General features: G+C 54.8%; 2 protein-coding genes across 5 annotated transcripts in view; one reads left to right on the forward strand and one right to left on the reverse strand.

The window, feature by feature from the left end:
• Positions 1-8,187, reverse strand: part of GNB1 (G protein subunit beta 1) — a 112,169-nt gene extending 103,982 nt beyond the window's left edge. For 2 of the 4 annotated variants that reach the window (XM_050786283.1, XM_050786256.1), the window contains exon 1: positions 7,877-8,187. The gene's annotated coding sequence lies outside the window, so the exon portion shown is untranslated. Of the gene's footprint in view, positions 1-7,412; positions 7,494-7,699; positions 7,770-7,876 lie in introns of those variants that run through there. The other 2 variants (XM_050786280.1, XM_050786265.1) reach the window with 2 other exon arrangements.
• The window catches only part of GABRD (gamma-aminobutyric acid type A receptor subunit delta), a 378,620-nt gene that overhangs the window by 231,778 nt on the left and 119,085 nt on the right, over positions 1-27,757 (forward strand). The gene's annotated exons all lie outside the window — the stretch shown is intronic.

The following is a 27,757-nucleotide window of genomic DNA, read 5'->3' on the forward strand; positions in this document are numbered from 1 at the left end:
AGAAACAAAACCTTTCAAGAAAAGACAAGGATGTGAGAGAAGATTTAGTAGAAAGTAAGGCACTAAAGGCTGGGCACAGTGGCTCACGCCTGTAATCCTAGTATTTTGGGAGGCCAAGATGGGCGGATCACAAGGTCAGGAGATCGAGACCATCCTGGCTCATATGGTGAAACTCCATCTCTACTAAAAACACAAAAAAGTAGCCGGGCATGGTGGCGGACACCTGTAGTCCCAGCTACTCGGGAGGCTGAGGCAGGAGAATGGTGTGAACCCAGGAGGCGGAGCTTGCAGGGAGCTGAGATAGCGCCATTACACTCCAGCCTGGGCTACAGAGTGAGACTCCGTCTCAAAAAAAGAAAAAAAAAGAAAGTGAGGCAGTAAATAAGTGATAGGGATTTGCAAAGATAGCTAATATATATGTTCCACACCCTGAATTAATATTCTTCTGGAACCATGGAGAAAGAAAGAAAAATCTCAGTACATTGTCATCTTATAACATTTTTTAACCTTGCCATAAAAGAAATTTTTACAAAGGCCATCAGCAACAGAAATGGCTAACCCTTGCACAGCTCTGTTATCAGTGCCCGCATCCAGACTCACTCAGTCCTCACAATGACCCCATGAAGGCGGCTCTCGGATGCCTGTTTCACAGATGAGGACAGACACAGAAGTCCTAACACTGCAGGTGACCTAAATTAAGGCAGGCTCAGGGAGAACAGAAAGCTCCTGTGGAAAGGCAGAAGTTGGCTTGATCTTGATTTTCAGTGCGAATAAAAGTCCTAACACTGCAAATCAGCCAGTGAGGTGACAGAGCTGAGCTGGGCTCTAACTTAGTGCCAATCCTTTTGGAAACCACTGAATTTATCTCCCTCCCTAGAATTTAGGAACTATTTTAAAATTCCTATGACAAACTTCTGAAACCTACTGTAGACTCTCTGACATGCTGATCTAATTAGAAAATGTCCAGAATTTTTTTTTTTTGACGGAGTTTCACTCGTTGCCCAGGCTGGAGTACAATGGCACAATCTCAGCTTACCACAACCTCCACCTCCCAGGTTCAAGCGATTCTCTTGCCTTGGCCTCCCGAGTAGATGACATTACAGGCACGTGCCACCATGCCCAACTAATTCTGTATTTTTAGTAGAGACGGGGTTTCTCCATGTTGGTCAGGCTAGTCTCGAACTCCCCACCTCAGGTGATCCACTCACCTTGGCCTCCAAAAGCGTTGGGATTACAGGCGTAAGCCACCACACCCAGCCCAGAATTTTTTTAAGTTTTATTAATTACAACACTCGGCGGGAAGTTGAGTGTCTGTAATCAACATAGGCAATAGGGAATATATTTTCTAAGTGCCACAGGACTGCACACAGACATGCATGGAGACACGATTACCCACCAGTAAACAAGAATACATTCCATTCCATTGATGCCCTTAGTATTCCAATTCTTTTTTTTTTTTTTTTTTTTTTTGAGACAGAGTCTTCCTCTGTCCTCCAGGCTGGAGGAGTGCAGCGGCGAGACCTCCACTCACTGCAAGCTCCGCCCCCCCGGGTTCACACCATTCTCCTGCCTCAGCCTCCCGAGTAGCTGGGACTACAGGCGCCCGCCACCACACCCGGCTAATTTTTTGTATTTTTAGTAGAGACAGGGTTTCACCGTGTTAGTCAGGATGGTCTCGATCTCCTGACCTCGTGATCCGCCCGTCTCTGCCTCCCAAAGTGCTGGGATTACAGGCGTGAGCCACTGTGCCCGGCCAGTATTCCAATTTTAACAGGTGAATGAATTAATACATAAAGTCCTCTCTTGATAAAATGCATTAGTAAGCTTGGAGCAACTAATGATCAAATCATTATTTTATCAATGGCAAAATAGGTTCAACAGAATAAACTTAAGAATTATCTTAGATAAACTGGGCGCAGTGGCTCACACCTGTAATCCCAGCACTTTGGGAAGCAGAGGCAGGCGGATCACTTGAGGTCAGGAGTTGGAGACCAGCCTGGCCAACATGGTGAAACTCCATCTCTACTAAAAACAAAAAAATCAGCTGGGTGTGGTGGCAGGCGCCTGTAATCCCAGCTACTTGGGAGGCTGCTAGGCAGGAGAATCACTTGAACCCGGGAGGCATAAATTGCAGTGAGCGGAGACCGCCCCATTGCACTCCAGCATGGGCAACAAGAACGGAACTCCATCTCAAAAAAAAAAAAAAAGAATTGCCTTAGATAATCTTAATTTGGTCTTTTTAATCAGTTAACTTTTAAAAAATGGGTCTTCCTCAGAATTCTAATTTAAGAAGACATAGATAAGGAAATACTTTCACTTAATCTTAAAAAAAAGAAAGCAAGCAGGCCGGGCGCAGTGGCTCAAGCCTGTAATCCAGCACTTTGGGAGGCCGAGACGGGCGGATCACGAGGTCAGGAGATCGAGACCATCCTGGCTGACACGGTGAAACCCCGTCTCTACTAAAAAATACGAAAACTTAGCCGGGTGAGGTGGCGGGCGCCTGTAGTCCCAGCTACTTGGGAGGCTGAGGCAGGAGAATGGCGTAAACCCGGGAGGTGGAGCTTGCAGTGAGCTGAGATCCGGCCACTGCACTCCAGCCTGGGCGACAGAGCAAGACTCCGTCTCAAAAAAAAAAAAAAAAAAAAAAAAAAAGAAAGCAAGCAAGCAACATTGCTCTATAAAACAGAAAGCTTTTCTACCACTGAAAGCCAGGAGTAATTTCCACTGATTACCATGGCACCCAATGGTAGGCACTGCCACAAAAACAAGAGGCTAAAAGGTTAAAAAAAAAAATTTCAGCATTCCGGCAGGACGCAGTGGTTCACGCCTGTAATCCTAGCACTTTGGGAGGCTGAGACGGGCGGATCACCTGAGGTCAGGAGTTCAAGACCAGCCTGGTCAACATGGTGAAACCCTGTCTCTACTAAAATAAAATTTTAAAAAATTATCTGGGCTTGACAGCGGGTGCCTGTAATCCCAGCTACTCGGGAGGCTGAGACTGGAGAATCACCTGAACCTGGGAGACGGTGGTTGCAGTGAGCTGAGACTGCGCCACTACACTCCAGCCTGGGCGGCTGAGTGAGACTCTGTCTCAAAACAAAAAAAGCTTTCAGCATTCCACTAATCCACTAGCAAACTCAAATGTCTATAGATTGTCTATATTTCTTCAATCAAAATTCTGGAACAAAATACACAGCTTTGAAAGAGGCAGTGCTCCCTCCCTCTCCCAGAGTAGCTGATGTGATGTTGTATTTCTCTTTCTCTTCATACACACTCCCATATATGTTTGTCCTGCTTTTTCTTTCAGTAACGTTGAACACTGCAGTTTCATCAACTATTTCTGATAGTTTCCATTTTAAATCTATTTTATCTCCTCATTCTATGTTCCTAAACCAAACACTTAACTGAATTGCCTACTTCATAATCTCTCCAACCACTCTTAACAAACGCAAACCTGAAATCAGAATTTAAACACCGGTTTAAAATTTTTTTTTTTTGAGACGGAGTCACACTGTGTCGCCCAGGCTGGAGTGCACTGGCACGATCTCGGCTCACTGCAACCTCTGCCTCCCGGGTCACGCCATTCTCCTGCCTCAGCCTCCCAAGTAGCTGGGATTACACGTGCCCACCACCACACTAAGCTAATTTTTTGTATTTTTAGTAGAGACGGGGTTTCACCGTGTCAGCCAGGGTAGTCTCAATTTCCTGACCTCATGATCCACCTGCCTCGGCCTCCCAAAGTGCTGGGATTACAGGCATGAGCCACCACGCCCAGCCAAACCAGTTTAAAATTTTCTAAAATTTGTGTTACATGTCTTATGAGACTTACACTAAATAGGGGTTTCAAAATAACATGGCCTGCCATATGGTCAAGCCAGATTTAAAAATTGAGAATATCTATTACCAATCCACTAATGCTAAAGCCAAAGTCACAGACAGTAAGAATGTAATCCAATTTAGAGACCAACATGAGCCAAATCTTTTGGGCAGAGACAAACAATCCAACGACAAAACTACAATAAATGCCAACACTGCACTTCTAAAATAAAATCAACGTTATTCATTAAAGTATTAGCTACAAAAAGTCAACTGATGGTAGATGAGTCTACAGATGCCCTGAAGACCTTTTTCATCCTTTAATCAAAGCGGTATTTAGCTACAAAGCTACAACTTTTCCAGTGGACCAACACACACAGAAAATGAACCAAAAGACACAGTAAATTTTTAACAAAGCAAAGGGAAGAGAACAAAGCTCTGGTACTTTTGCAGGATAGTACAACACCTCCTTTGAGAAATAAATTAACTCCTCAAATTCTATTTCTCAAGTGATCAATATAAATCTACCTACATGGTACAAGCTTTGAAACCGAAGTCATTGGGCATAAAAAAGATTTACAGAGGTTTAACTCTTTTGAGACAGTCTCACTCTGTCACCCAGGCTGGAGTGCAGTGGCGCAATCTCGGCTCACCGCAATCCCTGCCTCCCGGGTTCAAGCGATTCCCCTGCCTAAGCCTCCTGAGTAGCTGGGATTACAGGCGCCCACCACCACGCCCAGCTTTTTGTTTGTTTGTTTGAGACGAGTCTGGATCGGTTGCCCAGGCTAGAGTGCAGTGGCGCGATCTTGGATCACTGCAAGCTCCACCTCCCAGGTTCACACCATTCTCCTGCCTCAGCCTCCCGAGTAGCTGGGACCACAGGCACCCGCCACCACGCCTGGCTAATTTTTTCTATTTTTAGTAGAGACGGGTTTTCACCGTGTTAGCCAGGATGGTCTCCATCTCCTGACCTCGTGATCCACCCGCCTCAGCCGCCCAAAGTGCTGGGATTACAGGCGTGAGCCACCGCGTCCCGCCAATTTTTATATTTTTAGTAGATACAGGGTCTCACCATATTGGCCAGACTGGCCTCAAACTCCTGGCCTCATGTGATCCTCCCCACCTCCCAAAGTGCTGGGATTACAGGCGTGAGCCACCACACCCAGTGGGTTTTAAGCTTAAAAACAAACGACAACAAAAAACACACTATTCTGCAGCCTCTGGAATCTTCTAAGATCAAAATTAAACCTGAGAAAATTTACTTCAACTCTCCAACCCCCCCAAAAACACAATTAACTGAAGATATCGAAGAAAAATAAAAACATTTTAAAGGTATCACTGAAGAGCACTGTCAGTACTTGTCTGATGAGATAACTATGGCTGTGTCATAAATTCAGATTATGCGAGAGAAATAGCTTTTGTCCAGTGGATGTGCTCTTTTGAGAAAGTCAATTCTGAGCTGAAATTTAATGTTGGAACAGTTTCCTCTATAAAACTCATCTTGAAAGGTTCCAGCAGAAGATGAAATGTCATCCTCACACTGGGCCTGGGCAGTGCGTGCTTAACTGGGAGGGGGCACAGGCACCTCAGAACTTAACTGGTTTTCCAACTCTCAATGTCTGAAAGAAAAAAAAAAAAGGGACTTTCAGCGTTGACGAAACCAAACGCTCCTAACCTGGGACCACCGGCAGTCCAGCCTTCCCCTAGGGTTGACAGGATGAGCCTGTAGACCTTGGAGTTGCAGTTCATTTCCGCGCAGCTCTCTGTCAGAAAGTTCCGCCTTAACCATCGGGCGCGGTGGCTCACACCTGTAATCCCAGCACTTTGGGAGACCAAGGTGGGTGAATCACCTGAGGTCTGGAGTTCAAGACCAGTTTGGCCAACATAGTGAAACCCCATCTCTACTAAAAATACAAAAAATTAGCTGGGTGTGGTGGCAGTAGCTGTAATCCCAGCTACTCGGGAGGCTGAGGCAGGAGAATCACTTGAACCTGGGGGGCAGAGGTTGCAATGAGCTGAGATCACACCATTGCACTCCAGCCTGGGCAACAAGAGCGAAACTCCATCTCAAAAAATAATAATAATAATAAAGTTCTGCCTTACCATAAACCAAGCCAAAACCCACCACTCAGTACTACCCTGGGGAGGCTCTCAGACCTGTCTCCATGTCAGTGGCACCAGCTTCATCCCCAGCCACGCACCCAGCGTTAGCGAAGAAAGAAGGAACCGCCTATTCACTTTCTTGATATATATACCTTCCCAAAGAATCCAGAATAAACTATATATCTCAATAGCATGAAAATTAAAACCTTACATTCAATAAACAGCTCCTCCCTCTCCCAAAAGACTATCACTTCAGATTAGAAAATAACTTAGGCAGAAACCTTACGATAACAATGCTTGCTCCAAAGGCCTTATTCAGTATGCATGGTTCACTGGGACTTTTCACAAAACTAATACATCCATTTGCTAATCATGAAAAATAATCTTCATATTTTCTTAATTAATAATCTCACCAGCAACTGCTTAATCACCTAATACTATTTGAGACTACTGTTATCAGATAGATAGCAACCTGAAAATACAATGAACCAATGCTCCCCAAACGAAAACCGTAGGTTAAGATTTCTACACTGTTTATCCGTAAGTCGAGTACTGTACACCCTAACTGTAAATGCACACCAACTCCCTTTTCAAAACACAAATTTTAACATCGGCGTTTTCCTTCAATAAATGCATTTCACAATCCTAACAAAAACCTTCCATGAAGACAGGATGGACATGGTGGCTCAGGCCTCTAATTCTAGCACTTTGGGAGGCTGAGGCGGGAGGATCGCTTGAGCCCCAAAGTTCGAGACCAGCCTGGTTAACAGGATCTCTTTTACACAGAGATCCCATCTCTATTATTTAAAAAAAAAAAGGCTTCCATGCAAATGAATTTAGCAAACAAAACTGATACTGCTTCTGCATGCTAACCATGTAATTTAAAAGACACAAGAAATGTTAAAATACCATTTGAACCAACTATCGATTGACAGGGAAAAATATAGGAGGTTCTTAAAAGTCAAAAGCCTCAGCCGGCAGCCGTGTGGAATTTTCAGCTCCCCACTCCCCACCCCCACCCAGCTTCCAGCCGAAAAGCCGATCCAGGCAGGAGGAAGACACCCAGCCTTTGTGCTATTTCCTGTCCTCTCCCCCACCTTCGGGCCTTCGGAATATCGCAAACCGGGCCCCGAAACTCGGAGCGGCGGCCGCCCCACAAAGGCACCGCCGGGAGCGCCATCTTGGCGCGGTCACCGGGCCCATTCATTCGCGGGCCCGGGCCGGGGTCCGCGCAACCCCCCGGCCGACACGCGCGGGGCGCCGGCGCCAGACAGACCCCGGCCTCGGCAGGAGAAGGGCGAGGCCACAGCGCGGCCGTCTCCGCGACTCGGCACAGCGAAAGGGCCGAAACCGTTATTTTCCCATTTCCCGACGCCGCGCCCGGCTTCCGCTTTAAATCCCCACTCCGCCCGCGGCGCGCGGCCCGGCTTCCCCATTTCATTGTTCCCCTTCCCCGCGCTCGCCCCCAGCGGACGCCCGGCCCTCAAAGTCACCCCGATAGGCGGCCCGCGCGGGGGCTCCGGCCGCCGACACCGCCCCGCCTGCACGCCCGCCCGGCCTTTGTTCTCGCGCCGAGGGCCCGAGCGCCACGTCCGGCTCCCCACGCAGGGCCCGGCCCCGCCCGACCCGCGCCCCCGAGGCCCCGGCCGCCGCCACGGGAAGCTCCCGCGGCGCGCACAGCCCCGCACCCCGGGGCCGAAACTCGGCCCCCAGCCCTGGGCCTCGGACCCCGGCTCCTCGCCCTCGACCCCGCCCTCGACCCCGACCCTGCACCCCGAACCTCGGACCCCAGCTCCCGGCCCCCGCCTTCGGACGCCGCCCGCCGCCCGCCGCACCCGGGCGGGGCAGGAAGACGCGGCCCCGGCCGGCGGGTGCGGTGGGGGCGGGGCGGGCGCCCCCTGGGCGGGCCGGTGGACGAACTGAGGCCGGGTCCGGGGCTGGGGGCTGCCGCGCTCACCTCAGCGCCCTCGTCGCGGCCTGACGCGCCCGCACCGCCGCCTCGGCCGCTGCTCGGGAGGTCGTCGCGCTCGGGCCGCGCTGCGCGCTCCGCGGGCGCTGCGGGCAGGTGCGCACCGGCAAGGCTCGGTCCACTCCCGCCGCGGCGGCTGCTCCACTCCCGACCCCGCTCCCCACTCGCCGCCCGCGCCCGCTCCCGCTCCCGCCGCCGCCGCCGCCGCCTCCGTCCGCCCCTCAGACGCCTCCAGCCATCGGGATGGGCGCGGCGGGCCCCTGCCCGCAGTCTCGGGAAACCCCACGCGTTCGCGTCACCACGCACGTCGCGCGTCGCGCGCGCTCGCTAGGCCCGACGGGCACGCGCACGCCTGCGCGCTTGCAGCTCGCAACGGGCCCGAGCGCGTGTCCGAGCGGCTTAAAGAGGCCGTGTTGCTGTCTGTCCTCCGGGACCGCTGCTTCAGGAGACCCCCCCGGCGGCCCGGCCCTACGGGGACCGAGCGGGATGGGGACCGGGGCAGTGGGCCCTCGGAGACGGGACGGGGCGGGGGGAACACTGGCGCGGAGCCCTCCGGGGACAGCGTAAGGTTGGGTAACCGCGGGCGGGGGCTCCTCCGGGGGCGGTGGTTGGGTAACGGCGGGCGGGGGTCACTCAAGGGACGGGGCGGGGAAGGCCGCGGGCGGGGGCGGTCCCTCCGGGGACGGGGCGAGTAGGGGCACCGCGGGCGAGGTCGTTGCCTGCAGAGGAGGCGCCGGGCCCCGCGAGCAGGTCGGGGTCCCGGGCAGGCGCAGGTGCCCCCCGGGCTCTCAAGCAGGGACTGCGGCGAGCTCAGACGGGGCTGGCGGGCAGAGAACCGCGCGTGGGCTCAGTGCGTGTGAGGTGGGCCTCGGGCTGCGGAGGAGGGCAGCGCCCCGTGGCTCCTCTCGCTGCTGCGGGCAGGGCCGCCTGGCAGGAGCGGAGGCCGCGGACCCCTCCCAAGCCGCTGAGCAGTGGACAGCGGGGACCGGAGACCCCAGGTGAGGAAGGGGAACGAAGTCAAGAAGGCCACATGTCCTGGCTTCCAGGCTTGATGTCCTCAGAAGCCTCCAGAACGTCCATGGAAGCCGCCCCTGCGCCCACCGCCTCCTGCCGTCTTTCCAGCTGAGCTCCGGCTGCCCCTCACCCCCGGCTTCTTCACTCTGCTCCTCCCCAGACGGCGCCCTGCTCTTCCACCCGCCTGGGCCTTCATCCCCTCCGAGCTCCCCTTCCACACCAAACCTGGCGTCCGTTTTCCTCCAGGCCTGCACCAGCACAGTGGAAAGGGAGAAAGACCCAGCCTCATCCCCTGCGCCTCCCCTCAACCAGGGCCACAACCTCAAGGGGCCACGCCACCCCACCCCCAACGACTATTTCCCACCTACTCTCTCCACACCCTGGGATACCACCCGCCTCTCTCAACTGGCGTTTTCCTTCTCATTTTGTGTGCATGGCGCTTGTGTGAGAAAGCGGTCCGCCGCCTGCCCTCCCTGCCACGCGCTTCCCCTCCCTGGGGAGCCTCCACCAGACAGGGAACCCATGCCTTCCCACCCTTCTGTCTCCCTCCCACTTCACTTGTCCGAGGCATTCCCGGAGGCCTTTATTTCTGGCACTGGATGCTCCAGGGTCCTGTCGTATTCTCCCTGCCCCAGCCTGAACCCAGCTATTTCTGCTGGCAACCTGGTTCATTGTGGGAGAATGTCATGCAGAGCCCAGGATGGGGTCCCGGGTGTGCTCATCGCTGCTGGGGTGTCCTTGCAGCTGGTGGAGCAAGAGAGCACATCTATGTACATGCTCCCACACATACGTATACACACAGTTTCATGGGTGTTTTTGTCTATGATTTTCTTGGGCGCCACTGCAGGGCCCAACCTGTTCCGAATGAGGGGCATCCTGCTTTGAGAGTGAGGAACCCGGCTCTGATTATCTCCTGTGTAACCAGTCTCTCATCCTCTCTTCCACCCCACTGTATGCTACCCACTCCTCACCCTCTGTGGCCTCTGACCTCCCCTGGGCCACCGAGGTGCCATCCCCACAGGGGCACCTGCCTACCTAGCACAGTTGAGCAAGGACTGAATTCCCAGTGAAATTTTTTGAATTTTTATTTTATTTATTTATTTTTAGGGTTTTTTGGGAGGTTTTTTTTTTTTTTTTTTTTTTTTTTTTTTTTTTTTTTTGAGATGAGGGTCTCCCTGTGTTGCTCAGGCTGGTCTCAAACTCCTGGGCTCAAGCAGTCCTCCCACCTCAGCCTTCCAAAGGGCTGGGATCACAGGCAGGAGCCACTGCGCACACGAGCTGAATTGTCAATCATATCACTGAAAGCATTGACAGTTCCCATCACCCACTCTCTCCGCGGGGTCCAGGCCCCTCCTCCCCTCCCCACTGTCCAGACGCTGGCTCCTTGATGCTCCCTGACACCACCAAATTCCACGCTCCAGCCTTTGGCCCAGTGGCTCTATCTGCCTGGGACAGTCTCCCCATAACCTCGTGTAGTTCAGGCCTTTGCGGGTGTCACCTCCATGGAGATGTCTCCCCAGCCCTGACCATCCTTCCCAGCTACCTTGCTGGTTTCTCCTGTGGTTTCTTCCTGGCTGCCTTCTCTGGGCCCTCCCCCTGTTGCCGTGTGAGCCCTGTGAAGCCCACTCTTACGGCTGCTCCACCAGCCCAGCGTGGTGCCAGGCACACGGGGTCATCAGAGAACAGCTGGTGTGGCTGATGCTCTGAGTTCTGAGTGAGGAAGATGCAAGCCAGCACAGGGACCAGAGCCCGGAGCAAGAGATCAGGAGGGGCAGAACCATCACCTGGGCCAGAACAAGGGCAGGGCGCGAGGAACCTGAGTGGTTGGACGTCAGGAGAGCTGGGCCCCTGCAGGAAGGCTTCTCTGCTTGGACACTCGAGAGGCGGGGTGGAGCATGGGCCACATCAAGGGCCGAGGGACGATGCAAAGTCAGTCGGCGGACGGTGTTCTGCACATTGGCAGGTGAGGGGTTAGAGGCGGCCTTCAGAATCTGGCAGGCCTAATGCCAGCCTTCAGTGCCCACCTGAGTTAAAAGTGGAACTAGGCCGGGCACGGTGGCTCACGCCTGTAATCACAACACTTTGGTAGGCTGAGGCGGGTGGATCACAAGGTCAGGAGATGGAGACCACGGTGAAACCCCGTCTCTACTAAAAATACAAAACACTAGCCGGGGGAGGTGGCGGGCACCTGTAGTCCCAGCTCCTCAGGAAGCTGAGGCAGGAGAATGGCGGGAACCCCGGAGGCGAAGCTTGCAGTGAGTCGAGATCGCGCCACTGCACTCCAGCCAGGGGGACAGAGCGAGACTCCGTCTCAAAAAAAAAAAAAAAAAAAGTGGAACTGAGGAGCAGGGAGAGGAGGCTGAGGCGGCAGCCGTTTGTCACCAGAGACCTTCCAGCAGCTGTGGGATGGGAGGGGCCCCGGAAGGTCCCTGCAAGCCTGGCCCAGGGCCATGGAGGAGCCTCAGGAGGAGTGGCCACCACACTGCGGGCCAGACTGGTCAGTGGCAGGGCTGTGCTCTGGGGCTCCCTTGTCCCACAGGCCACCATCAGACTGGTCAGCCCATCTCGTTACAGCCAAGGCCATGGAGGAAGGCCACACAGGAGGACGCCAGGCCAGTGCCTGCCTTAGCCATATCCAAGGGGCAGGGTGCAGCCCCAGCACCTCCAGCTTATCTGTAGGTCGTCATGGTGAGGCAGGGCTGTCCCTGGAACTTGCCCCATAGTCCAGGCAGAAATCCTATTTGATGGTTTATGGAAGGCAAAGTTGAGAGGAAGGAGCAGGGGCCCAGGTGCTTACTCCCAGGTCCTTACTGCAGCCTGGGGCTGCCCTCTGCAGTACACAGTCCCTGGAAGGTAGGGGCGTCTGCCCTGAGTACGGTGTGACCGCAAAGATGCTTCTCGCCTCCAGCCAGAGCCCATCCCTAGAGATAAGAAACACCCGAGCCCTTGGTGGCCCGGGGGGTCTAGAGCCAGGCTCAGACCTGCCCTCCCTTCCCCACCTCCATTCCTTTCAGCCCAGGCCTCTTGTGTCTTTTGGCCCTCACCTACTGCCCCACCCTCTCCCTGGCAGAGCAAACGCTTCCCAGTAACACTCCCTTCTCTGCAAGGATCTCAGAGATCAGCCTGGGTTCCTGAGTCCAGAGCCACACCCAGTCAGCTCTGGGTCCCTAAGTCCAGAGCCATACCCGGTCAGCTGTGCCCAACCCAGGGCAGGACTGAGCTGGGCCCCAGGGCGGAGGTGGCTGCCCCGATACTGGCTCCACACCAGGCCTTCTCTAAAACCCCTGGGAGCGGGAGACACAATTCAGATGCCCCACCCCCACCTGCTCCTCAGCAGGAAATGGTCTAATGGGAAAGTAGGTCTTTTAAATCTGAATTATTCAATCTGTGCACGTGACAGGGCCCGCAGCTCCACCTCTGTGCGCTCCCCGGGCGCTGCGCTCCAGCCAGGCTTTGAGGGGTCTGGGAGCTGCAGGAGACATTTCTAGATTTCCAGCTTTGGCAGGAGAGGTCCCTTTGTCTTGTCCTGGGCTCTAGGCTCCTGCAGGGCATCTGTCCTCCTCCTACCAGCGCTGTGAGGTTCTCCACCACACGGCCCTCTGCCATCGTTCTTCACTTCCAGTGAGATCCAGGCCCCAAAGGACAGAATGGAGAGGGAGGGAGAGAGGAGCGCATCGTGACGGTGCCCGGGGGTGCAGAATGTAGGTGATCAAGAAGAAAGCCCTAATTAGCTCCTGCAGCTTTCAAAGGCAGGGGCTGGTGGAGGAATGGGGCCACGGCACCTCTCTAACCCTCAGCACACACGTGCCGATGCCCACTGGGTGCCAGGGCGGGTTTAGCACCAGGCCCTGGCCCTGAGACCAGAGCAGGGCAGCTCTGCTTGAGGGGTTGAGTAGGGCCCTGGTGCCCAGCTTCATGGGGAGTGGCCAGTGAGGAGGTGTCACCGTAGCAGAGCCAGGCACAAAGTGAGGACAGCTGCTGTGGCTAGTGAATGAGTGGCTGGCAGAGCTGGGAGGGTCACTGCCCTGCAAAGTCACAGACATCATGGCCCAGGAGGCTAGTGTGGCAAGCAGAGCGAATGCCGGGCCTTGGGGGCCTCTGGGAGGAGGCTGGCTGTAGCCCCCTGGACCCTGTCTTGCAGGTGTAGGGAGTTGGCCTCTGTACCCGACCAGGACCCGTCCCTTGTTCCGAAGCTCCCCACCATGCTACTCACCCCCGACCCCCCTGGCCACCAGCCTGTGGTCATGAATCATGAATTGCACATCCTTCTTGGGCACACGTGCAGGCACACCCAAGCTGGGTGTACATGCATGTGCACAAACACATGAGCTGGGTATATACACATGTGCACACACGGGGGAATTGGTGTCTGCTGGGGGGTGGAGGAGGTGATGGTGTAAGTGAGCAGATGCATTGAGGGGCATGTTTCCCCTCCTTGCTAGCGTTGGACTAGAATCCCCGGGGAAAACTCAGGTGGCCTCCTGTCACTCTGGTGAGCGGCCCCAACTGGGCTGACACTCGCAGAGGCAGATGCGTAGCTTAGACCACCAGTTCCAGTAAAGGCCTGGCAAGACCCAGCCCCTGCCTCCCCTGCAGGCAATGGAAGAATTCACCTTTCTCCTTAGAGGCCTTTATCATGGGCCCATCTGACCTCACTGCAGAATCCCGGAACTGCACACACAGAGATAGAAATCTTGGCTCTGTCCAGTGGCCCTGAGTGCCACAGATGAACCTAAATGAGGGACTTTTGTTTTTGTTTTTGTTTTTGAGACGGAGTCTCGCTCTGCTGCCCAGGCTGGAGTGCAGTGGCACAATCTCGGCTCACTGCAACTTCCACCTCCCGGGTTCCAGCAATTCTCCTGCTTCAGCCTCCCGAGGAGCTGGGACTACAGGGGGGCACCACCATGGCCCAGCTAATTTTTGTATTTTTAGTAGAGACGGGGTTTGATACCCAGCTTGTGTGTGCATACATGCATGTATACCCAGCTCGAGTGTGTCTGTACACATGCACATATACCATCTGGTGTGCATGTACACATGAGTATACCATTTAGGTGTGCATGTACATGTGTGTATATCCAACTCGTGTGTGTGCATGCACATTTACCAGCTCCAGTGTGTTTACACACATGCATGTGTACCATCTACTGTGCATGTACACGCATGTATACCCAGTTTGGATGTTTGCACATGCTCAATTCATGTGTGCATGTACATGTGGGTATACCATGTATACTGGCCAGGCTGGTCTCAAACTCCTGACCTCGTGATCTGCCCACCTTGGCCTCCCAAAGTGCTAGGATTACAGGTGTGAACCACCATGCCCAGTCAATGAGGGGATTTTTCTTTTCTTTCCTTTTCTTCTTTCTTTTTTTTTTTTTTTTTTTTTTTGATGGAGTCTCGCTGTGTTACCCAGGCTGGAGTGCAGTGGCGCAATCTCAGCTCACTGCAATCTCTGCCTCTCGGGTTCAAGTGATTCTCCTGCCTCAGCCTCCTGAGTAGCTGGAATTACAGGCACCTGCCACCACACTCAGCTACTTTTCGTTTTTTGTTTTGTTTTGTTTTTTGTTTATTTTTAGTAGAGATGGAGTTTCACCATGTTGGTCAGGCTGTTCTCGAACTCCTGACCTCGTGATCCACCCCCCCCCCAACCCCAGCCTCCCAAAGTGCTGGGATTACAGGTGTGAGCCAGCACACCCGGCCAAGGGACTTTTCAATGTCGTCCCCATTCAAGGAGTAACAGACCTTTTGTTTAAAATACAAACCTCGGCCATGCACGGTGGCTCACGCCTGCAGTCTCAGCACTTTGGAGGCCGAAGCGGGCGGATCACCTGAGGTCGGGAGTTTGAGACCAGCCTGACCAACATGGAGAAACCCCACCTCTACTAAAAATACAAAATTAGCTGGGCGTGGTGGTGCATGCCTGTAATCCCAGCTACTTGGAAGACTGAGGCAGGAGAATCGCTCGAACCCAGGAGACGGAGGTTGTAGTGAGCCGACATTGCGCCATTGTACTCCAGCCTGAGCAACAAGAGTGAAACTCCGTCTAAAAAAAAAAAAAAAAAAAAAAAAGCAAACCTCTTGGCTGGGTGCCATGGTTCATGCCTATAATCCCAGCTCTTTAGGAGATTGAGGCCGGAGGATTGCTTCAGACCAGGAGTTTGAGACCAACATAGTGAGAATCCATCTCTGCTGCCGGGCGCGGTGGCTCAAGCCTGTAATCCCAGCACTTTGGGAGGCCGAGGCGGGCGGATCACAAGGTCAGGAGATCGAGACCACAGTGAAACCCCGTCTCTACTAAAAATACAAAAAATTAGCCGGGCGCGGTGGCGGGCGCCTGTAGTCCCAGCTACTCAGGAGGCTGAGGCAGGAGAATGGCGGGAACCCGGGAGGCGGAGCTTGCAGTGAGCCGAGATCGCGCCACTGCACTCCAGCCTGGGCAAGAGCGTGAGACTCCGTCTCAAAAAAAAAAAAAAAAAAAAAAAAAGAGAATCCATCTCTGCTAAAAATAAAAAAATTCGCCAGGCATGATATCTCGTGCTTGTGGTACCACCCACTCAGGAGGCTGAGGTGGGAGGATGGCTTGGGCCGGGGAGGTTGAGGCTGCAGTGAGCCATCATCACGCCACAGCACTCAAACCTGGGTGATAGAGGGAGACCTTGTCTCAAAAACAAAGAAAAACTCCACAAACCTCCCTAACAGTGAAAGATGCAACCATGAATGGAAACAGCATCGTCCCCTGCCTGTAGACCCAGAAGCTGTGCACAGACGGGTATGTGTGCATGTGCACATACATTCACAATCTGAGTATATATGCATGTGTGCACACATGGGAGCTGGGTATATGCACATGTGCGTGCACACCCAAGCTGGGTATATGTGCATGTGAACAAACACACATGAGCTTTGTATATACACGTGCACACACAAGCTGGATATGCACACATGTACATACACGAGCTGGGTGTATACACACACCCAAGCTAGGTATACATGCATGTGGACAAACACGAGCTGGGTATACATGCATGTACATGTACACCCAGCATGGGTATATACACATGTGCATGCACCTATGAGCTGGGTATATGTGCATGTACATGCTCATCAGCTGGTGTACATGCACATGCACACACAAGAGCTGAGTATACCCCCATGTACATGCACACATTAATTGAGCATGTGCAAACACCCAAACTGGGTATACATGCATGTGTGCAAAAGCACTGGAGCTGGTAAATGTGCATGCACACACACGAGTTGGATATACACACATGTACATGCACACCCAAACGGTATACTCACATGTACATGCACACCAGATGGTATATGTGCATGTGTACAGACACACTCGAGTTGAGTATACATGCATGTATGCACACACATGAGCTGGGTATGCATGTACAACCAAGCTGGGTATACACACGTGGACACACTCAAACTAGGTATACATACATATGTGCAAACACACATGAGCTGGGTATACACACGTTTGCATGCACACCAGCTAGTATACATGCATGTGCACACACATGAGCTTGGTATACACACATATGCACACACATGCGAGCTGGGTCAGTCAGGAGTCACTGTAGCAAGCGGTAGAAGCTGAAGCCGGCTTGCATGAAAAGAGGCAATTGACTAGCTCAGTGAATACGAGTCATGAGTAGACAGCTGAGCCTCAGGCCTAGCTGGATCCGGGTGAGGCTGTCGGGCTCTCCCCCTGCCCACCCACCCATGGCTCTGTGTCCCCATATGGCACCTCCTCCTTTCTCTGCTGGGTAGGGCCTCACTGCCCCGTCATCCCCACCTCAGCAGTTGGGCTGCTCAGAAGACTTGGCTATCTGGATGTTGACCCCAGGAAGACTGACAGGCTTCACTCAGATTTCCTGTGGCTCCAACGGTAGTTAGTGGCTCTCAACACAAAGGCAGGGTTGTCACCAGGGGGAGCGGAGGTTGCTGGACATGGGGAAAATGCATAGGTGTCCCCACCTACCTCGTGGCTAAAAACCAGCAGCTGAGCAACAGCTGGGCTACTTATACCCAAAGCTTCTGTTGGTTGGTGACGTCAAGGACATTTAGATGGTTGCTTTCACCCATGGTGAGATCAAGGACGGTGGACAGCTGGTTTGACCCATGGTAAGGTCAAGGACATGGGACAGTTGGTTGGACCCATGCTGTAGCTCTGGCTGCAGTTTCAGGGAGCCCTGGGCCTGACCCTAGTGAGAGTGAGGGTGTGACCCGGGCAGGGTCAGCCTGGGCAGCTCTGAGACAGTGGCTCCTCAAAGTGCCCAGTCTGCCCTGGGAAGGGACAGGTGACAGAAACTCAAGCCCAGGGGCCTGGCCACCCCTCACTGAGGTCAGGCGGCCCCACCCTTGGCCTGACCCAGCCTGAACCCGGAGGCTGCGGGCAGAGCCCACGGGGGTGGAGCAGGCTCGGGCCTCCACTCTCCCTCTGGCCCCACAGCGTGCTCCAGGGCATCTTCTGGGGTGGGGGTCATCGTGGGAGCACAACGCCACCATCTGCAAGTCCTCTGTGACTCGGAGGGACAGTCAGAGCTCCCAACCACCCAGCCCCCAGCCCCATTTCCTGCCGGGGCTGGGCGGCCCCCTTGGCAGGAAGGCTGCAGCTGTTCTCTGGGGTCTCCTTGGCCTCCCACAGGCCACCAGCATCCTCAGGCTGAGAGTGTGGCGGGCACAATGCCCTGCACACATCCTGGTGAGATGAAGGGAGAAGCTGGCGCAGTGACTCAGAGAGACGGACAGTCAGAGCGGCCCACACCCACCCCCCAACACCTACACACAGACAAGAGAGCAAGGTGGCCTACTTGGCATCTGAGACATGAGCAGACAGAAACGGGGACGCAAGACCCTCAGTGCCCAGAAAGTGGGGGTCTGAGAGAGGGAACCCAGTGGGCAGGGCCTGGAGGGTGAGGAGGGCCATCTTGGAGGCAGCCACCCCAGCTGGGCCTTGGGGCTCTGAACCCTCAAGACCTCTTCTGGGGGGGCGGTGGCTCACGCCTATAATCCCAGTACCTTGGGAGGCAGAGGCAGGCAGATTGCTTGAGCCCAGGAGTTTGAAACCAGCCTGGGCAATATAGTGAAACTCCATCTCTACGAAAAATGAAACCAATTTTTTTTTTTTTTTTTTTTTTTTTTTTTTTTTTTTTTTTTTTTTTGAGACTGACTTTCCTTCTTGTTGCCCAGGCTGGAATGCAGTGGTGCAATCTCAGCTCATTGCAACCTTCACCTCCCAGGTTCAAGCAATTCTCCTGCCTCAGCCTCCTGAGTAGCTGAGATTACAGGCATGTGCCACTACACCTGGCTAATTTTTGTATTTTTAGTAGAGACAGGGTTTCACCACGTTGGCCAGGCTGGTCTCGAACTCCTGACCTCAAGTAACCCACCCACCTTGGCCTCCCAAACTGCTGGGATTACAGGTGTGAGCCAGCATGCCCTGCAAACAATACAAAAATTAGCTGGGCATGGTGGCATGTGCCTGTAGTCCTAGCTACTCAGGAGGCTGAGGTGGGAGGATCGCTTGAGCCTGGGAAGTTGAGGAGTCTGCAGTGAGCTGTGGTTGAGCCACTGCACGCCAGCCTGGGTGACAGAGCCAGATCCTGTCTCAAAAAAAAAAAAAAAAGGAAGACTCTTTCTTGGTCCCTCAATGTCCTCCCTGGCCTGGCCAAGCCTCCTGACCTGAGGTGTCACCCACCTGCCTAGACGTGCTTGGGGTGGGGTCCCTGGGGCTGGGGAGTGGGTGACAGCACAGGTGAGCCACACTGGCCAGTGCAGGATGATGGATGACGGAGGCTTCTACCCCATTCCAGTGCCCAGAGTGGGAGCAGAGGTGAGTGGGTGGGAACCTAGGGATCCAGGGAATTCGGGGGTTGCTGGACCAGCCCTGGCCTCCAGCTCCCTTCGCCTCCCCTGCCAGGGCCCTGCTTGAGGGAGAAGCTTAGGCTGCTCAGGGGATTCATCTTCCTAGGGCGGCACCCAGGACTGGGCTCCTCCTACACCGGCTGCAGTTCGCACCTGTGGCCTCAGCTGGTGGGTGGCTGGTCCAGCCACCAAGGTTTTCCTGAGAGCAAGGCCCCTAGAGGTGCCCGGTTAAGGGGCTGCAGGGGGGCTGCAGAGGGCAGAGCCTTCCTGAGCCCCTTGCCCACTGCCCTCTTTGGCCCTGCCAGGTAAGGGGCAGCCCAGAGATGGACCCAGAGTCCAACCTGTGTGCCCTGGAGCTGCCCTTCTGTCCCAAGGATGCAACTGGAGGTCACTGACAGGCAGACACCCGTAGGGCCCTATCCAGCAGTGGGTGGCCATGAGTAGCCTTCCCTGGAAGCAGGGGACCTGGTCAAGGCTCTCTCAGGATACAGAGGCACACAGAGGGGAAGGGCCAGGAGTCCTCCCAGGCTGGAGCTGCCCTCCCACGGTGCAGCCGCTGGCAGGGTGGAGCTCTTCCCATGCCACACCGGGCTGCACTGGGTCACCACAGTGCCTCGGGGGCCGTCCTCTCCAACAGAAGACCCCACCACACTGACCCGCCCTGTGAAGAGGTCAGGGGCTCGGTCTTTCTTTCTGGGTGCCAGGGTCCCATCTGCTGTCCCCACCCCCACCCAGCTCAGGGCCCAGAGGTCTCCACAAGGGACTTCCTCCACAAGCCTCATGCCCTTGGCGGGGACCTGGACCTGCTGACTGGCCCATTCACCAGAAGGCAGGGGCCCCAGCGGGGACTCCCGATGACCCCGGCAAGGACTCCTCCCCACGACTTGCTGGCTCCCCTACATTGGGTTCTGCCTCATGAGCTACTTTAAAAAAAAAAAAAAAAAAAGTGGTAAAGGCCGGGCGCGGCGGCTCACGCTTGTAATCCCAGCACTTTGGGAGGCCGAGACGGGTGGATCACGAGGTCAGGAGTTCAAGACCAGTCTGGCCAACATAGTGAACTCCCGTTTCCACTAAAAATACAAAAAAAAAATAGCTGGGTGTGGTGGTGTGTGCCCATAATCTCAGCTACTTGGGAGGCTAAGGCAGGAGAATTGCGTGAACCCAGGAGGCAGAGGTTGCAGTAAACATTGCACTCCAGCCCGGGCGACAGTGAGAGACTTCATCTCAAAAAAAAAAAAAAAAGCCAGACGCAGTGGGTGGCTCATGCCTGTAATCCCAGCACTTTGGGAGGCCGAGGTGGGCGGATCACCTGAGGTCAGGAGTTTGAGACCAGCCTGGCCAACGTGGCGAAACCCCACCTGTCCTAAAAATACAAAAATGGGGACCAGGCACAGTGACTCACCCCTGTAATCCAGAACTTTGGGAAGTCAAGGCGGGCAGATCACCTGAGGTCAGGAATTCAAGGCCAGCCTGGCCAACATGGCAAAACCCCACCTCTACTGAAAATATAAAAATTAGCCGGGCATGATGGCACACACCTGTAGTCCCAGCTACTCAGGAGGCTGAGGCAGGAGAATCACTTGAACCTGGGAGACAGAGGTTACAGTGAGCCAAGACCGCGCCATTGCACTCCAGCCTGGGCAACAAGAATGAAACTCCGTCTAAAAATAAATAAATAAAGAATATAAAATAAATAAACAGAGACAGGGTCTCGCACTGTGGTCGGATTGGAGTGCAGTGATGCAATCATGGCTTGCTGCAGCCTCAACCTCCTTGGCTCAAGTGATCCTCCTGCCTCCGCCTCCCAAGTAGCTGGGAATAGAGGTGCCTGCCACCATGCCTGGCTAATTAAAACAAATTTTTTTTTTGGTAGAGATGGGGTCCCATCCTATTGCCCAGGCTGGTCTTTTAGCTATTATAAACAATGCTGTTATACACATTCTTTTTTTTTTCCGAGACAGAGTCTCACTCTATTGCCCAGGCTGGAGTGCAGTGGTGTGATCTCGGCTCACTGCAAACTCTGCCTTCTGGATTTAAGCTATTCAGCCTCCTGAATAGCCTCAGCCTCCTGAGTAGTTGGGATTACAGGCACCCGCCACCATGCCCAGCTAATTTTTGTATTTTTAGCAGAGACGGGGTTTCACCATGTTGGCCAGAGTGGTCTTGAACTCATGACCTCAGGTGATCCGCCCGCCTTGGCCTCCCAAAGTGCTTGGATTGCAGGTGTGAGAATTACAGGCGTGAGACACTGCACTTGGCCATACACATTCTTTTGTTTGAACATCTGTTTTAAATTATTTGGGGTATATACCTAGGAGCAGAGTTGATGGGTAACATGGTAACTTTTTTTGATTTTTTTGAGATGGAGTCTTGCTCTCTTGCCCAGGGGCTCACTGCAACCTCCACCTCCTGGGTTCAAGCGATTCTCCTGTCTCAGCCTCCCAAGTAGTTGAGATTACAGGTGTGCACCACCACATGCAGACAATTTTTATTTTTCATTGAGATGGGGTTTTGCCATGTTGGCCAGGCTGGTCTTGAACTCCTGACCTCAGGTGATCTGCGCACCTTGACCTCCCAAAGCGCTGAGATTACAGGCGTGAGCCCCTGCGCCTGGCCTTGTAGTTTTATGGTTAAGTTACTGATGACTGTGTCCCACGGCAGCTTTGACATTTTACATTCCCCCCTGCAGTGCATGAGGTTTCCAATTTCCCCACATGCTGATCAATATTTATTTTCCTTTTAAAAAAAAATCTATTCTTGGCCGGGCACAGTGGCTCACACCTGTAATCCTAGTACTTTGGGAGGCTGAGGTAGGCGCATTGCCTGAGCTCAGGAGTTCGAGACCAGCCTGGGCAACATGGTAAAACCCCAACTCTACTAAAATATAAAAAATTAGCCGGGCGTGGCAGCGTGTGCCTGTAGTCCCAGCTACTCGGGAGGCCAAAGCAGGAGAATCGCTTGAACCCGGGAGGAGGTGGCAGTTGCAGTGAGCCAAGATCGCGCCACTGCACTCCAGCCTGGGCGACAGAGTGAGCCTCTGTCTCCAAAAATAAATAAATAAAATCTCTTCCAAGTGAGTGTGAAGTGCTATCTCCTTGTGGTTTTCATCACACTTCCCTAATGCTTAACGACCTTGAGGATCTTTTCACCTTCAGAGAAATGCCTATTTGAGGATTTGCCCATTTTTTGAATAGGGTTGATCGTTGTTGTTTTAAAAAGCTATCTGGACTGGGCGCGGTGGCTCACGCCTATAATCCCAGCACTTTGGGAGGCCGAGACGGGCGGATCACGAGGTCAGGAGATTGAGACCATCCTGGCTAACATGATGAAACTCCGTCTCTACTAAAAAATACAAAAAACTAGCCTGGCGTGGTGGCGGGTGCCTGTAGTCCCAGCTACTTGGGAAGCTGAGGCAGGAGAATGGCGTAAACCCGGGAGGCGGAGCTTCCAGTGAGCCAAGATCACCCACTGCACTCCAGCTTGGGCGACAGAGTGAGACTCCGTCTCAAAAAAAAAAAAAAAAAAAAAAAAAAAAAAAAAAAAAAAAAAATAAATAAAAATTTTAAAAGGACACTATCGGCCGGGCGCGGTGGCTCACGCTTGTAATCCCAGCACTTAGGGAGGCCGAGGCGGGCGGATCACAAGGTCAGGTGATCGAGACCATCCTGGCTAACGCGGTGAAACCCCGTCTCTACTAAAAATACAAAAAAAAAAAATTAGCTGGGCGCGGTGGCGGCGCCTGTAGTCCCAGCTACTCGAGAGGCTGAGGCAGGAGATTGGCATGATCCCGGGAGGCGGAGCTTGCAGTGAGCCGAGATAGTGCCACTGCACTCCAGCCAGGGGGACAGAGCAAGACTCCGTCTCAAAAAAAAAAAAAAAAAAAAAAAAGGACACTATCAAGAGAGTGAAAAGACAGCTTATGGGAATCTTTGCAAATCATGTATCTGGTAAGAGCCTAATATCCTGAATATACAAATAGCTTCTTCTTCTTTTTTTTTTTTTTTTGAGACAGAGTCTCGCTCTGTTGCCCAGGCTGGAGTGCAATGGCATGATCTCAGCTCGCTGCAACCTCCACGTCCTGGGTGCAAGCGATTCTCCTGCCTCAGCCTCCCAAGTAGCTGGGATTACAGGTGCTTGCCACCACGCCCGGCTAATTTTTTTTTTTTTTTAGTAGAGACAGGTTTTCACTGTGTTGGCCAGACTGGTCTCAGATTGCTGACCTCAGGTGATCCACCCGCTTCGTGACACAAACAGCTTTTTTTTTTTTTTTTTTTTTTTTTTTTTTTAATGAGACGGAGTCTCACTCTGTCGCCCAGGCTGGAGTGCAGTGGTGCGATCTCCGCTCACTGCAAGCTCCGCCTCCCGGGTTCACGCCATTCTCCTGCCTCAGCCTCTCGAGTAGCTGCAACTACAGGGGCCCACCACGACGTCCGGCTAATTTTTTGTATTTTTAGTAGAGACAGGGTTTCAGCATGTTAGCCAGGATGGTCTCAATCTCCTGACCTCGTGATCCACTCCCCTCGGCCTCCCAAAGTGCTGGGATTACAGGCGTGAGCCACTGTGCCCTGCCATACCCGGCTAATTTTTTTTTAACGTTTTGTTTGTAGACACAGCGTATCCCTATGGTGCCCAGGCTGGTCTCGAACTCCTGGGCTCAAGAGATCCTCCCACTTCGACCTCTCACCGTGATGGGATGACAAGAGTGAGCCACTGTGCCTGGCCTTATTCTTTGTTTTCAAGATTGTTCTGATTATTCAGTACCCTTGCAATTCCACATGAATGTGAGGATCAGCTTTTCCATTCCTGCCAAAAAGGCCATTAGCATTCATCACCTGCTTTTTGAAAAAAGATAAATTCCTAGGGGAGGCCACACTGTGGTGCTTGGATGTCAGGGTGGTGCCTTAGTCCTTCCGGCCTAACACGCTGACCAGTGGGGTCAGCTCACCAAGGGCAGGCAACAGCGTGATGGGAAGCAGCAGGGCTCTGAGCAGGGACATGACCCCCTCTGGTGGCTGAGAGGAGACCATCCCACAGGGCCAGGGTGACCAGAGAAGAGTGCAGATGAGCTGTGAAGGGTGGGCAGGGCCAGGTATTCCTGAGTAACAGATTTGCTGGTGGTACAGGGACGAGGACAGTGGGGGAGTCGAGGCTGACACCTGGGTGTTTATCTAAGCAATTAGGCATCAGAGCTGGGGTTGGCTGTTATGGTCAGAGGAGGGAGAGAATGTGCTGGTGTTTGGACTTTTTTAGCCTGAGATGCTTCTAAATGTTTGGGTGGAGAGGCAGGCATGGAGAGGGTGTCTCAGGGGCCTGCAGAGCCACAGGCCAGCAGGGCACACAGTGGGGACATGTGTAGCTGAGGACCGTCCTGGGGCTGCCAATATCCCCGCAGGAGGGGCTCCTGGGAGTGCTGTCCTGGGTGTGGGGAAGATGGGCAATGTCCACCCAGGCCAGCTTGGCCAGCCTTTGGGAGTGGCTAAAGCTTTCTAGGGGTGGGCGTGAGAGGCAGGGCTGCTGGTCTCAGACTGGGTGTTGCCCCCAGGCCTGGGCTCCACTAGTCCCCATCTCCAAGGCCTGGAGATAACAGGCCTTGGCCTCGGGGAATCCAGAATGTGCAATGTCAGCCCAGCCCATCAGGGTAGTGGAGTCTCCCTGGGACTCATGCCTGGGACTCAAGTGCAGCCTTGACACCTTCTGAAGTGGAGGCCGGCACCACAGCATGTGCCCTGGGGCAGGAGGGGGCAGCTGTGGCCCTTGGGCAGGGCCATCCACCCAAACATTTAGAAGCATCTCAGGCCCAGGGCTCCATGCAGAACCCCCAGGGTCTCAGCCCCTTGACTCCTAGGCAGGACTCACCCCAAAGGCAAGGCCTTCTCCTGGGACTGCCCCTGGGGCCTGAGGTTGTTGTCTAGAATGTTGTCCTGAGGCTCCAGCGTGTGTCCCCTGGGAGCTGATGCAAGGTTTGCTTGAAGGAGGCAATAAGGGGTGGGGTGTGGTGTGGGGACCAGTGAGGTCCTGGAGGGGGCACAGACCAAGGCGGTGGTCTGGGAGGTCTGAGGGCATGGGCGCTGCCCACGGGTGGAAGAGGACTCCAAGCAGCAGGGATTTGGGTGGAACCAGGAGTCCTCGAGCAGGGGTGCTGCCCCTCCTGGGGCGACTGGGCCTGCAGGTGCTGGGTGTTTTGGAAATCAGCAGGTGTGGCCAGGCACGTGGCCCCTGGAGCCTGTGGCTGACGCACGTCTGAGACAGGCTGGGTGCTGCTGCATGCCTCCTGGAGCTCTGCCCAGGCCTGTAGGCCTGCCCTGCAGTCCCCTGGGGGTGGGCCCAGCCTGCCCATCAGACTTTCTTTCTTTCTTTTTTTTTGATGGAGTCTCCCTGTGTTGCTCGGGCTAGAGTGCAGTGGCCGGTGCGACATGGGCTCACTGCAACCTCGCCTCTCAATCACCCCAAGCAATTCTCCTTCCTCAGCCTCCCAAGTTACTGGGATTACAGGCACGTGCCACCACGCCCGGCTAATTTTTGTATTTTTTTGTAGAGTTGGGGGTGGGGGATTCGCCATGTTGGCCAGGCTGGTCTTCAACTCCTGACCTCAAGTGATCCGCCTGCCTCCGCCTCCCAAAGTATTGGGATTACAGGAGTGAGCTACCGGGCCCGGCCCCCGTCAGACTTCGAAGGGTCTGTCTGTCCTGCCCTGCGGCCTCTCCAGCAGCCCCTGGGGACCAGGTGTCAGGCCTTGGTCCAGCACTGAGCTGGGACCTCTGGGAGTGACCATGGGGAGGAAGCGCCCATCCCTGCAGAGGGTGGAGGGAGTGAGCGGCTGAGTCAACCTGACTCCTGGGGCTCTGCTAAGGCCAGATCCATGCCCACCCGCGCCCAGGGCCTGCCCGCCTCAGCCTGGGTGTTGCCCCCAGGCCCGCACGTCCCCATTTGCGGTTCCCTCTGGGAGCTGGAAGGAGGCGGGACAGCGCGGCTGCGGGGGTGCAGGGGCTCCTGGGCCACCGGGCGCGCTGAGGCCCGGGCTGCCTGGAGGATCTGGGGCTCCTGGTACGTTTGGACAACATGACCCAGCTGCCGTCACATTCGAACGAGGCTGAAGAGGACGCGGACGGAGGAGCCCCGGAACCTGGCTGCCACTGCGCCCCGAGGTGGAGCAGGGAGCCGGGCCGGGCCCTCCGCGGCGAGGGCGGCTGCTGGCGAGGGGCCTCTCGGGAGCCGCGGTCGGGGCGCCCCGCGGGGCCGCAGCCGGCGCCTCCGTTCGTCCCCGGCGACTGTGGGAGCCCGGAAGGGAAACGCACAGGGCCGGGTGTGAACGAGGACGGATGGCGGCGCCGGGTTCGCAGCACTCGAAATCCCCACGACCGGCCTCGGACGGCGACCCCGGCCGGCCCAGCTCCCACTCCAAGCCGGGTGACCCGAGACGCCCAGGCCCCGGGACCGCCCAGACTCCGCGTGGCCTGCGAGCGCCGTCTGGTGGGAGAGCGCGGAGCTAACGACCGGGGGCGGAGCTTCCAGGTGGGGCGGGGCGGAGACAGGGCGGGGCGGGCGACAAGGCGGGTCGTGGGGTGGGGGCAACTGACGGGGCGGGGCCGGGTGACCGAGGCTCCGCCCACTTTCGCCGCCGCCTTCAGGACGCAAGGCGCTGACGAGCACAGGCTCCCACGGGCTGTGCCACGTAAACGTCAAGCAAGAAGCAAGAAACGGCTGCGCGCGGTGGCTCATGCCTGTAATCCCAGCACTTTGGGAGGCCGAGGCGGGCGGATCACCAGAGGTCAGGAGTTCGAGACCAGCCTGGCCAACATGGTGAAACCCCCGTCTCTACCGAAAATACAAAAATTAGCCGGGCGTGGTGGTGGGCGCCTGTAATCCCAGCTACTCGGGAGGCTGAGACAGGAGAATCGTTTGAACCCGAGAGGCAGAGCTTGCGGTGAGCTGAGATCATGCCACTGCACTCCAGCCTGGGCGACAGGGCAAGACTCTGTCTCAAAAAAAAAAAAAAAAAAAAAAAACCCAGCGGGAAGCCTCTAGTGCAGCGCTAGGCCCCACCTCAGGGCGCGCTGGGCTTCGTTCCTCCTCCCCTACTTCGCATAGGGAAGCTGAGGCACAGCCCGGCTTTACGGAACCCGGCTGAGTACCGCGGATGGAGGGAGAAGCCCTGGCGCCGCCGCCCTCGCTGCCGGTCCAGGGCAGCTCTGCGCGCTGGTCCCGGAAGATCCCGGGCGGCGGAGGGGCGCTCCTTTGTTTCAAGACAAGCGTTCATTTTCCAAAATAATCCATGGTTTTCAGGGCTGCTAAGCCGCAGCCCGTCTGCCGGCCTGCCCTCTCCCATAAACAACCACTTTCAACTCTTTGAGCTCTTTCCTCTGTTTGTTTGTTTTGTTGTTTTTGAGACAGGGTCTGGCTTTGTCACCCAGGTCGGAGTCCAGTGGCACAGTCATAGTTCACTGCAGCCTCCACCTCCCTGGCTCAAGCGACCCTCTCACCTCAGCCTCTTGAGTAGCTGGGACCACTGACCACGCCCGGCTGATTTTTTTTTTTTTTTCTTTTGAGACGTAGTGTCTCTGTGTCACCCAGGCTGGAGTGCAGTGGCACGATCTGAGCTCACTGCAAGCTCCGCCTTGCAGGTTCAAGCAATTCTTCCTCAGCCTCCCAGATAGCTGGAACTACAGGCGCCACCACCATGCCCGGCTATTTTTTTTTTTTTTTTTGTATTTTTAGTAGAGACGGGGTTTCACCGTGTTAGCCAAGATGGTCTCGATCTCCTGACCTTGTGATCTGCTGCCTCAGCCTCCCAAAGTGCTGGGATTACAGGCGTGTACCACCGTGCCCGGCTGTGTTTTTGTATAGACAGGGTTTCGCTATGTTGCCCAGGCTGGTCTCCTGGGCTCAAGCCATCTTCCCACCTCAGCCTCTGGCAGTGCTGGGATTGTAGGTGTGAGCCACCACGCCTGGCCCTGAATGTACTTTTATAATGTG

The sequence above is a fragment of the Macaca thibetana genome, chromosome 1, assembly GCF_024542745.1.
Source record: "Macaca thibetana thibetana isolate TM-01 chromosome 1, ASM2454274v1, whole genome shotgun sequence".
Taxonomy (NCBI): Eukaryota; Metazoa; Chordata; class Mammalia; order Primates; family Cercopithecidae; genus Macaca; species Macaca thibetana.